The 12,082-nt window shown below is 39.4% G+C and overlaps 1 long non-coding RNA gene across 2 annotated transcripts; it reads right to left on the reverse strand.

Annotated features, from left to right (window-relative positions):
• Positions 1-2,298: 2,298 nt before the first annotated feature.
• On the reverse strand, positions 2,299-11,295 carry LOC129692150 (uncharacterized). Of its 2 annotated transcripts, none has more exons than XR_008722640.1 (3): positions 11,242-11,295; positions 9,764-9,862; positions 2,299-2,619 (listed from the first exon to the last, which is right to left on the reverse strand). It is a non-coding gene; the product is annotated as an uncharacterized LOC129692150 (long non-coding RNA). The 2 variants fall into 2 exon arrangements; XR_008722639.1 differs by lacking the exon at positions 11,242-11,295 and adding an exon at positions 10,319-10,514.
• Between the last annotated feature and the right edge of the window lie 787 nt (positions 11,296-12,082).

A 12,082-nucleotide genomic window follows, 5' to 3' on the forward strand; every position in this document is an offset into this window, starting at 1 on the left:
TAATGTATTTGTAAAACCTATATAGCCTTTGTGTGTGGTCTCTAAAATCTGTGATGTAGTGGTCAGTTGACTGGATGCAGACATCTTCAGATTTCCAGAGCCATTGTTGAAGGGTTCTACATACAAATGGGGATATGCCGTTAGCACACAACCAGGTAGATTAAATCTCAGACGTAATCTTCCCTTCCTGATGCCTATGATGATAAGATTACACAGCGATAATAATTTAGGACCCTTTCAAATCCTTGCTGATTATGTGTGCTGCTCGGGATATTTGCACTCAACGTGGCTTTCTAGATTCCCAGAAATATGTTAGATGTTTTCTAAGTATCAGTGGACATTTGTTTCTTTTAAAGGGTGGTTAATAATTCATTTGCCCATTTTTTTTCCACTGCTCTGGGGAGTGATGAAGTAAACAACTCATTTCACAATATATTTGATTTAAATAAATGTCTGTTGGGAACAAAGCTTTTCCAGCTACAAGAGCTAAATCAGGTTAATGCAAACAGCCTTGGGGGTGTACGTGAAAGAGTTTTCACTGCCCTGAAAAAAAATATTCAGAAATTCAGTTTAAAGAAACTTTATTTCAGATGCTAGTTTAAGGAGTTTCAGCCTATGCTGAGCTAGCATTTTTATCTTTGGCCTGGGTGAGGTGGATCACAGTGCAAGAGTGTAGAATACAGTCGTTCAGCACGTGGCATCCAAGAAGCAGAGAAAAACTAATTAAAAGGCCAGAAACAGGACAAGACCTTTAAGGGCACTGTGTCAGGGATTATCTACATCTATAACTAGACCCTATCTCACAGGTGTCCAACATCTTGAAATGTAGCACCAACCAACTAGAGACCAAGTCTTCAGACCATCCTGTGTGAGCCAGTTCATATTCAAGTCAGAACAGCTAATTTTGCTGGCAAACAGCTCTACCATATGAAGAGGAGTGCTATGGCTATTGACTAAGTTATCAGGACCATACTGATACGGTTTTAACTTGTGCGCAATGGTATATAAATATCCTGATACTATACTCAGGTCCACACCTAAATAAGAAGCTTTCTGTTGTATTCTGTTACTTACTCTTTCCTTCTTCATCAGGCATTTGAGGTCTTTAGGATATTTCGTATCAATTTCTGATTAAAATGTAGCCCCAACTTAGAAACTGCAGCTGTAGAACCAAGTTAACTACAAGGGATAATGGGGAGCAGGTTAGGGTTTGGGAGTAGAGATAGAACACAGAGTTCTGTCATTATTCTTAGAAGTGAGATAGACAGCCTATTGATGCTATTTACTTTTGAATTTCTTTTTGTCCTTTGGAATAGTAGTGAGCTCAGAGCTGTTCCTGGTATGCCCTTCTTTGAACATACTGTCATTCATTCTTGGGGTCACTTTCACTTCTAACCCCAGTAATAAGCTGACAGGCATGTCTCAAAGAGTCCAGAAAGTGCCCCTGTATCAAGAAGCCTTTGAAACCAAATCCCCAGTGAACTTTGCTGAGTGCAATTTTCCCTTTTGTCAAAGGCTTAAGCAGTACATCTAGTTACAAATGTGACTGACTTCATCTGACAATCAGGTTATGGGGGTCAAGGGTCTACTAGTGCCTGTTTTTTCTCAGAGTCCACACCAAATTCAGTATCACTTTCAGGTAACTTTGCAAATCAGATCTAACAGGGTGGAAATGCAGCTTCACAAAACCTACAGGATTCTCAGGGTGGAAGTGCAGCTTCGTAAAATCTACAGGATCTTCCTGTCTTTAGAATCCCTGTTGAGTATTACTGTCATTAAAATATAATGTCTTGTTTCTGACAACTTGCATAATAACTCTGTGTTCTCTGGTTGATAAAATCAATCACAACATAGCACACAGGGCCAGCTTCATAGTACTGCCATTTGCATTTGAAAGTTCTGTACATATCACATGGTGACAAATTTCTTGCTTACTTTTTTTAAAATTTTTTATTAATTACACTTTATTCATTTTGTATCCCCCATAAGCCCCTCCCTCCTCCCCTGCCGATCCCACCCTCCCTCCCCTTTCTGCATGCATGCAACTCCCCAAGTCCACTGATAGGGGAGGTCCTCCTCTTCTTTCTGATCTTAGTCTATCAGTTCTCATCAAAAGTGGCTGCATTGTCCTCTACTGTGGCCTGGTAAGGCTGCTCCCCCCTCAGGGGGAAGTGATCAAAGAGCAGGCCAATCAGATTATGTCAGAGGCAGTCCCTCTTCCCATTACTATGTAACCCACTTGGACACTGAACTGCCATGGGCTACACCTGTGCAGGGGTTCCAGGTCATCTCCACAAATAGTCCTTGGTTGGAGTATGATTTTCTGGGAAGTTCCCTGTGTTCAAATTATCTTGTTCTGTTGCTCTCCTTGTGGAGTTCCTGTCCCCTCCAGCTCTTACTATTTCCCACTTCTTACATAAAATTCCATTCACTCTGCCCATCAGTTGGCCATCAGGCTCAGCATCTGCTTTGACAGTCTATACTGCAGAAGCTTTCAGAGGCCCTCTGTGGCAGGTTTCAAGGTTGTTTCCTGTTTTCTTCTGGCTTTCAGAGGCCCTCTGTAGTAGGTTCCGAGGTTGTTTCCTATTTTCTTTTTCTTCTGATGTCCATCCTCTTTGCCTTTCAGGATGGGGATTGAACATTTTAGTTAGGGTCCTCTCTTTTGCTTAGTTTGTTTAGATGTACAGATTTTAGTGGGTTTATTCTATATTGTATGTTTATATGAGTGAGTATATACCATGTGTGTCTTTTTTTATAGAAACAATTCTCATAAGATCACCAATCTATGAAGCCAACTTACTCCCACTGTTACTGAAATCAGAAAACACTACACTAGATTGTGATGAAAGAAGGTAAAATTAAATATTGTGTTGAAAATCCATAAATATATACTGAAAGCTGTTTCACAAAAATCCATGTAATGTAAGACTGACTATTCCATGGCTTTGTTACACTGATTATGGGTTACATAAGAAAGAGAAATACTTTGCTATTGTCATAACTGATGAGTGTGGGATTTAATGTTCTCAATTCAGTCATATTCTTAATAAAACAAATCCTTCTTGTACTTGCAGAGTTCTTTGTGCTTAATTATTCTACAGAACAGTACTTGAGCAATGCAGTAATTCTACTCAGCATGGCTGACTGAAATGAGCCAACATCCTCTCCACTTACACAAACTCCACTGAAACATCAAGTGTTGGCAACAGAGCTTTGGCATATATTTCCAGTTACACATTTTAGCATAAAGGATGGGTGACAAGCCATGAGTTCTCTATCCTTCACATGTCCTCTACCTTTCACAGGTTATTCAGCAGAATGACATTCCTCTTCCACTGGGAATCATTCACTGATGACTACTAATCCTAAACCCCTTGCCGACTACCTCAGCCCTGCTGGCCACACTGTTGTGAAAAGCCTTGGTTTCCCTGCTGATCTTTTATTTCACTCCAGTATTTTTACAATCCATTTATTTTTCTGAGGGGGTGAATTGTGCAATATGTTCCAGTATTTTCCATTTTAAGTCATGCTACTCTAATAAAAACACTCCAAAAGTCTTATCAGAGTAGACATTTAGAGTAAATGGGTCACTGTAGGGACAATGAACCAATTTCAGAAGTGTGGGCACCATGGCTAGAATAGATAGAAACCTCAATCTTATAACCCTAAATTTGAAAATATGTCTTAGACTTGAAATCTATATTCCTGTGTTTTTAATAGATTTCCAACTTTGCCAAGTAGGAATCCTTTCCCCTACCACCCCTGCCACCTCCTTAGTATCCTTTGTATAACAAAAGTATTTTTCTATCAATCAGTCACATGAAGAATAACTGACTTTTCAGGAAGGTAACACAAAGACCCCTACATTGGAAAGAAGCTGGCTTTAACCACACATTTATAATGGTCTATGTCAATAACATTAATTTGGACCTGTCATTTTAACTCAGTTAGGGTTACAGGTTGCTACTTCCTCATATCACAGATCTGTTGCACCTAGGAATTCTCAGCAGTATGGTCACCTGAACAAGACTAGCACAAGATTCTACTAGTTGACATGCCAATACTGATGGAGAAATTACTTTTGCAAAGCTACAATCCTAAATGAATATATTTTGGCAATCAAAATCAAAATACATACATATATGTGTATATAACAATTCTAACAAAAGAGATAATGAATTTGAGAGAGGGTGAGGGTTCATGGGAGGGGTTGGAGTGAAGAAGGGAAGATGTGGAAATGATTTAAATAGTCATTTATGAATTATGACAATAGTGACTCGTGTTTGAAATTGTGGTTCAACCCAAGCTGAGAGTACTAGCAGAGGGGGATATAGAGCAAAATTGGTCACCTCCTGTAGCCAGGCAGGACTTTCAGTGGAAGGATAAGTATATCTAACAACCCAAGAGACTTTCAGCCCAAAATGTGTCCTGCCTACAAGATGTGCAGGGACAAAGATGGAGCAAAGATTGAGAGAAAGGCCAAGCAAAGACTGGCTCTATTTGAGACCTATCCAAGGGAGAAAACCAACCCCTGACATTATTAATGTTACTCTTCTATACTAATAGACAGGAACCTGGAGTAACTCCATTGAGAGGCGTCAGCCAGAAGCTGATGGAAACAGATGCAGAGACCCACAGCCAAATTAGACAAAATCAGGGGAACAATTGAGGGTTCAAGTAAGAAGACCCATGGAGTCAATTAACCTAGGCCCATGGGGGCTCACAGAAATTGAACCACCAACCAAAGAATATGCATGGACATGCAAAGACATTCCTAGGATGTCTGCACATATGTAGCAGATATGCAGTTTGGTCTCCAACAATTTGAATGGGGGCCTTCTCTGACTCTGATGCCTCCCTTTGGATGCCATTCTCATAACTGAGCTGCCTCATCTGGCCTTAGTGGCAGAGGATGTGCCTAGTCCTCTAACAACTTAGTGTGCCAAGGGTGGTTGGTACCCATGGGGGATCTCCTCCTTCTCTGAGGAAAAGGAGAGGGGAGGGTGGGGGGGCTTGTGTGAGAGGGAAAAATGGGAGAGGGGCTGCAACCAGGATGTAAAGTAAAAAATATAAATTTTAAAAAGAAAATTTCAATAAAAATAAGAATATATATTTTATACATTTTATTGATAGTAAAATAATGGATCAGGGAAACCGTTTCTCACAGTAAACCTACAATAAATTCCTACTTAACTCACTGCAGAAAGCTAGTTTACATAAACATCAATGATTCTTGCAAAACTAAACTATTTGAGAAGACCAGTTTCAACCATTTTTTTTAATTGGCATTTTCTATTATCAGAGACATAATCTTCCCACCAATAGTCTCTGTTGAGAATTCATGCTGATAAAGACATGTTAGTGTTCTGCTGCCCTTTCTCAAAGTTTTCTTCCACAGAGGACCTTCTGCCATGCAGATCAATTTTGTAAACCATCAACCTCTCTTAGGAATGTCAACTAAAGTGGCCACTGATGGAGGAGAGACTTCAAAAAATCTAAACAATCCTATCTTAATTCTGTCACCCCCAATATGTACACTTTCCTCTTTCAAGGTAAAGTTTTCACTGGGGTGAACACTAATAGCCAGAGGGAAGGGAATGTGTTTTTCATAAAACAGCCTGGTTTACTTCTTTCTTTTGCATTTTTTGAAATGCCTTGGGCCTATTTCCTGTAACGCAGTGGTTCTCAACTTTCCTAATGCTACAATCCTTTAATACAGTTCCTCATGTTTTGGTGACCCTAGCCATAAAATTATTTTTATTGCTATGTCATAACTATAATTTTGCTACTGTATCCATGTTTTCTGATGGTCTTAGGTAACACCTATGAAAGGGTCATTAGGCCCTCAAGGGAGTCACAACCCACAGGCTGAGAATCACTGCTGTATGTTCAGTTTTCCAATATCAAATATTCCTGCCACTTTTTCTCCATCTATACTCTTTTTTTATTTTTTATATTAATTACAGTTTATTTACTTTGTATCTCAGCTGTAGCCCCCTTCTTCATTCCCTCCCAATCCCATCCTCCCTCCTTCATCTTCTCCCTGCCCCTCTCTAAGTCCATTGCTAGAGGAGGTCCTCATCCCCTTCCATCTAACCCTAGCTTATCAGGTCTCATCAGGACCTGCAATGTCCTCCTCTGTGGCCTAGCAAGACTGCTCCTTCCTCAGGGGAGAGGGGGAGGTCAAAGAGCCAGCCACTGAGTTCATGTCAGATACAGTCCTTGTTCCCCTTACTAGGGAACCCACTTAGATACTGAGCTGCCATGGGCTACATCTGAGTAGGGGTTCTAGGCAATTAAAAACAAAGTAATCATGAAATTTGCAGACAAATGGGGGGATCTAGAAAAGATCATCTAGAGTGAGGTATCCCAGAAGCAGAACAGCACACATGGTATATACTCACTTATAAGTGGATATAAAAGATAGGATAAACATACTAAAATCTGTATACCTAAAGAAGCTAAACAAGAAGGAGGACCTGGGTAAGATGATCAATCCTTACTTAGAAAGACAAATGGGATGGACATTGGAAGTAGGAGAAAACAAGAAACAGGTCAGGAGCCTGCTATTGAGGGCCTCTGAAAGATTCTACCTAGCAGTGTATCAAAGCAGATGCTGAGACTCATAACCAAACCTTGGAGTTCAGGGAATCAAATGAAATAAGAGGGAGTTAGTAAGGCCTGGAGAGGACAGGAGCTTCACAAGGTCCATCTATATTCTTAAGAACTGTGTGGCAGACAGAAGGTTTGTGTGCATAAAGTCAAGGTAAATTGTCAAAGCAGTTTTCTGCACCATCTGTGTTGCTGTCTTTTTTTTATCTCTTTATTCCCTAAGTTGTGCCTTTCATGTGGAAGCTTCTTTTATTCAGACTGAATCTTTATCTATTTTGATGGAACTCATCGTCTTTCATCTACTGTGGAAATAAAGAAAAAAAAAAAAAACCCTCTTCCCCAATGTAATGTACTCCCTGATTTCCATTCTGATGTGAAATCAATTTTAAATTATAAATGTTTATCTAATTCAGTGGTTTGTTGTTTTTTTTTCTACAATCTAGTGTCTTTCAACAGCTGTTGTTCCTGCCTCATTGATATTAAAAAATAATAAATAAAGTTAAAAAAAGTTAACTATGTGAAAGCATTTTCTTAAATTTTAAAAAACTTAAGCTTAATTGTGGAACCATAACTATTTGGTCTTCAACCTCACCAGAGACTTGAGAAAAAATAAATTTAGTTGCTAGAGTTAATAGGAAGTACATGTTAGCATGTACTTCCTATTACATGTTAGCAGCTTCCAAAAAAAAAAAAAAAAAAAATTGACAGAGACAGTTTGTTGACTGAATAGTCACCCATAACTCTCTATAACATTGGAGCATGAGCTTCAGAATTCTAGCTCAGAATATTTAACAGACATAAATATGAAGCAGGAACTATTTAGGACTTGCTTACCCTGTCTTGGCAGAGTTTGGCAGTCGGCTTGTCCTGCGTATAAGCTTGCCCGTTTTGGCAGAATTTGTCTATCGTGAAGCAAGGGTATTTTCTCTACCTGAATGGCTCATTTGCTACATTAGAAGGTGTCTCCATATGGATGCTCTTCAATATTCACATCTTTTTGAGGAATGCGGGGTACTGCCAAGAGATGACCTGTCTCATTGGGAAAGAATCTTTAAAATAAAAAAGGCATGTTTAAATGCCATATTCTGTAAGTCTCTGATGTTTTTGAAGGCTTACCTATCTTTATGTAATAGTATCTATCTGTTAAACCTAGGATGCATATTCCTGTGATAAATTAGACTAGTGTGTCTGACATGGCTATGAGTCGATTAACTAGGAGCCTTTTATTGGACTTAAAGGGGAAAATGTTGGTATAATGTTCTTTTGGAATGTATACAATTTACCCTTGTTCATTCAAATGCTGATTTCTCTCCCCCACTATCTGGTTTCAATCTGGACATTGCATTGTGATGCTTATTCTAAGCATCAACTGTCTCAAGTTTTTGTAAACATGCCACCATTTGTTCTCTATATTGTCAGTTAAAACAAATGGCCACAAAGCTGAGCAATGGAGAGGATAAGGCGAAGCATTCTGGTCTGGAGTGAAAGGAAGAAGAAGGAAGCAAGAAAGGAGAGGAGGAGAATCTGCAGGAGAGGTCTTGGAACCACGTGCAGAGGTTAAGCAGAACTAAGATATGACTAAAAGCAATTATAATGGGTAAAATCTGAATTGTAGGAAACTATGCGGGATTGGAGTTTTAGGATGGAGTAACTATTGCCCAGCATTGTGCTCAAGGTTAATTGAATTAAAAAAAAAATTAAAGTTAATATAACATCAAAAAAAAAAAAAACTGTGTGGCAGACAGAAGGTTTGTGTGCATTAATTCAGGGTAAAATGTCAAAGGAGATTTGCATAATTCAGTATTCACCTGCTCTAGTCCACACTATTGTTATTCTCATCTTTGTAACCTCACAGTCAATTTTAGTAGTAATCAGATGCGTCCTCTTCTAATCCACTCTAGATTTATGGTTGATCATTTAGTCCTAGGTATTGTTATTACCCTTTAAGCTTCGCTCAAGTTGTAGATAAAGATGTGAGTGTACTGGCCTCTTTTCTGTCATGGCTTGACTAATATATGCTGTGTTCAGTATTCTCTCCCACTAGCTCTACTTCATTGATAAATATTTTTAATTTGCCAAGTACTTTATTGTTGTTGGTACTGGTAGTGTTAGAGAGGTGTGTGTATGATAATATATTAGTATTTTTCTTTATTTAATAAATTTATTAATAAAGTTATAATAAATTTAAATTTATTAATAATTGTTTTAATAAATTTATCTTTGAATCCTATTCATTTTCCCTCCCTCTTCTCTCTTCTCCTTTCCACTCAAGGACACCTCGAAATTCTAATGCATTGAATTATGAAGAATTTTCAAGCAGTGATTGTACCTAATGTGTACCATTTCCTATTCTTCCTTAAACACTATAAGTACATTCCTGTTATTATATGAAAATTTTCTATAATTCTTAGATTTTTTTTCTTATTTCAGTTTCTTACTTAAGTTTCATTTTAAATGGTTTGATGATCCAGAACTGCCAGTCTTTTATTCTGTGGTGTCTATTTGATCTGTCATTAATCACATTCATTATACTTCTATACTAGATTAATTCTGCTCCTATTTTACAAATATCTAAATATATCTATTTAACATTTTTAAAACACTATACTACATATAATATTAATAAATATATAAAAGTTTTTGTCTTTGAACTATAATGTCACCTTAATGCTGGACTATTTTGATTGTTCATTCTTCTTTGATAGTTTTCTATGAATGCCTGGTATCCAGTGACTGGATTGTAGACACTGTAAATTTGATTTTGTTGGGTGATGGATATCATATAATATTCCCCCAAATACTCTTGAAAGTTCCTTGAAAGAGAGTTTTATCCCTTTGCATCTAACTTTTATAATTTGCCATATTATGAGTAATCCTCAGCTAAAAGGCTATAATTTTCCCTACTACCAAAGTAGAACCTTTTGATTGTTGTACACATTGTCTTGCGAATTGTGTCATTTTTTTAAAGTGCTCATTGTTAATATAAAGAGCTGTCAAGCCTATATCAGGGCTCTAAAGTACTGATCACTCCCTTTGCACTCTTATTTACTTTACCCACACGTGCTCCCTAGTATTCTATAGCTGAACATTGCGTGGGGTACCCTCAGGAATCTGCAATTTTCCCTACTGCACAGTGTGCTGCTCTCCATACTTTAGCCGACGAGCTCCACCCAAACATTTCTCTGGACTCCTTCTTCATCACCTCAGCTCAGGATGTTTCACAGACTCTGTTTCTGTCTGTCCTGGAACCCTGTCACAGAAATAAGGTCAGGTGAGTCATGAGTCTCATAACATTTGTTTCTTTTCCTGGTAGAGTCTCTGACCTCCGATGTCCTCAAACCAATGATTTATATTTTCTGCTCCAATACATATGCTAACAAGTTGCAGGACTAAGTTGATCTTTGTTATTTTTGGGCAGATGTAGAACTCCAAATTACTATTCTAAAAAAACAAACTTTAGAGGGGATCCAAGATGGTGGTGACTATCACACACATTATTTGAGGGGCAGAGGAGCTGAAACTCCAAATTGGTGAGTGGAGGGGCAGTAGACCCAAAATAATGGCACCAAGGTGTCCAGAGAGAAGGGGGACAAACCCTGATCTGAGTCCAATAGGGCACAGGTCAACCACAGTCATCTCTGTGGTCTTCTCCTGGAGAATCGATTCCCGAGCACTTCCCCATAATGCACTGAAGCAGCAGAGGTACCTTGGCCCGAAGCAGAGGCAGAGGCAGAGGTACTGCAGCCAGCAGTGGAGGCAAAGGAGGCAGCTCGCAGTGCATACAGCAACTTGCAAAGAGCCCAGTGCTGCCTGCTCCAAGCACAGATCTTCCTTATTGACATTTGAGACTGAGAACACTCAAACGCCTGCATTTCCCTCAACACCTCCAAACTCCCGCCTTGCCTGAGAGGGAGCCTGCAGAAGAAGCACATAGCGCATTCCAACTCAGAGAGCAGAGCCCAGCCTGCTGTGCTCACAGCTTCTAGCACAGAGCACAGGGCCAGGTGCACAGAGTCCACATCAGTGTACATGTCCAGCCTGCAGCATCAGCCACAGACCTCAGAGTCCAGCCCGCAGAGCCCACCACAGACTGTAGACCACTGGGTATTCAGGAAACCTGCTCAGGAACTTTGTGCCTGCAATCTGCACTTGTCTGCAATCTGCACTTGTCTGCAATCTGCACTTGTCTGCAATCTGCACTTGTCTGCAATCTGCACTTGTCTGCAGTCTGCACTTGCCTGCAATCTGCACTTGCCTGCAATCTGCACTTGTCTGCAGTCTGCACTTGTCTGCAATCTGCACTTGTCTGCAATCTGCACTTGCCTGCAATCTGCACTTGTCTGCAATCTGCACTTGTCTGCAATCTGCACTTGTCTGCAATCTGCACTTGTCTGCAATCTGCACTTGTGAGCAGCACTAGCATTCACATCCCCTCCTGTGCTTGCTCCCAACCACCATATCCCAAGCACCTACACTCTCTAGCACTCTCATGCATACACACTTCCATGCATACACACACACACACACACACACACACACACACACACACACATACACTTATTCCCCCACAACAACAATTCTGCACCAGCAGCTTTTCTTCCCTCAGGGTCAGCTAAAGCAACAACTCACACTCTTAATTCGCTGGAACTCTCTCATCTTCCTGAAGAATACTCCAAACACCAGAGAAAGATGGTTCCAGTCTGAACTTCAGACTCCAGGAACAAACAGTGAAGGTTACATCTAAGCAAATAGCCAGAGGTCGGCAAAAGAACTCACCCAACAAATATCAGGACATTATGGCCCCAAGAGCAAAAACCAAAATCAATGGATATTTTAGTTCAGTAGAAACACAGGGAAATTACTCTAAAGCTATGTTTATGCAGTTATTAGAGGAAAAAAAAGAGGAAACAGAGCACTCAAAGAAATACAGAAAAGAATCCACATTCAAACAGATGAAGGAAATGGTGCAAAGCATGACAACAGAATTAGAATCTATAAAGAAAACACAAACAGTGAAAATCCTGGAACTGGAGAATAGAGAAAAGATCAGGAACCACAAAGTTAAGCATCACCAAAAGAATACAAGAGATGGAAGAGAGAATCTCAGGTACTGAAGATACACTTGCTAAAATTGATACCTTCCTCAAAGAAAAAGTAAAATCAGAAAAGTCCCAAACACAAAACATCCAAGAAATCAAGTACACCATGAAAAGACAAAGCCTAAGAATAATAGGAATAGATGAAAAAGAAGATTCCAGGCTCCAAGAACTGGAAATATTTTTAAGAAAATCACAGAAGAAAATTTTCCCAACTTAAAGGAAAAGATATCCATAAACATACAAGAAGCTTACAGGCTCTCAGAGCCTGTGCTGTTGGTGTTCTGTTCAGGAAGTTCTCTCCTGTACCAATGAGTTCTAGGGTATTCCCCACTTTTTTTTCTAGCTGATTTATTGTGTCTGCTTTTATGTTG

This window comes from Psammomys obesus, unplaced genomic scaffold (assembly GCF_907164565.1).
Source record: "Psammomys obesus unplaced genomic scaffold, mPsaObe1.curated_primary_1811, whole genome shotgun sequence".
NCBI classification, from domain to species: domain Eukaryota; kingdom Metazoa; phylum Chordata; class Mammalia; order Rodentia; family Muridae; genus Psammomys; species Psammomys obesus.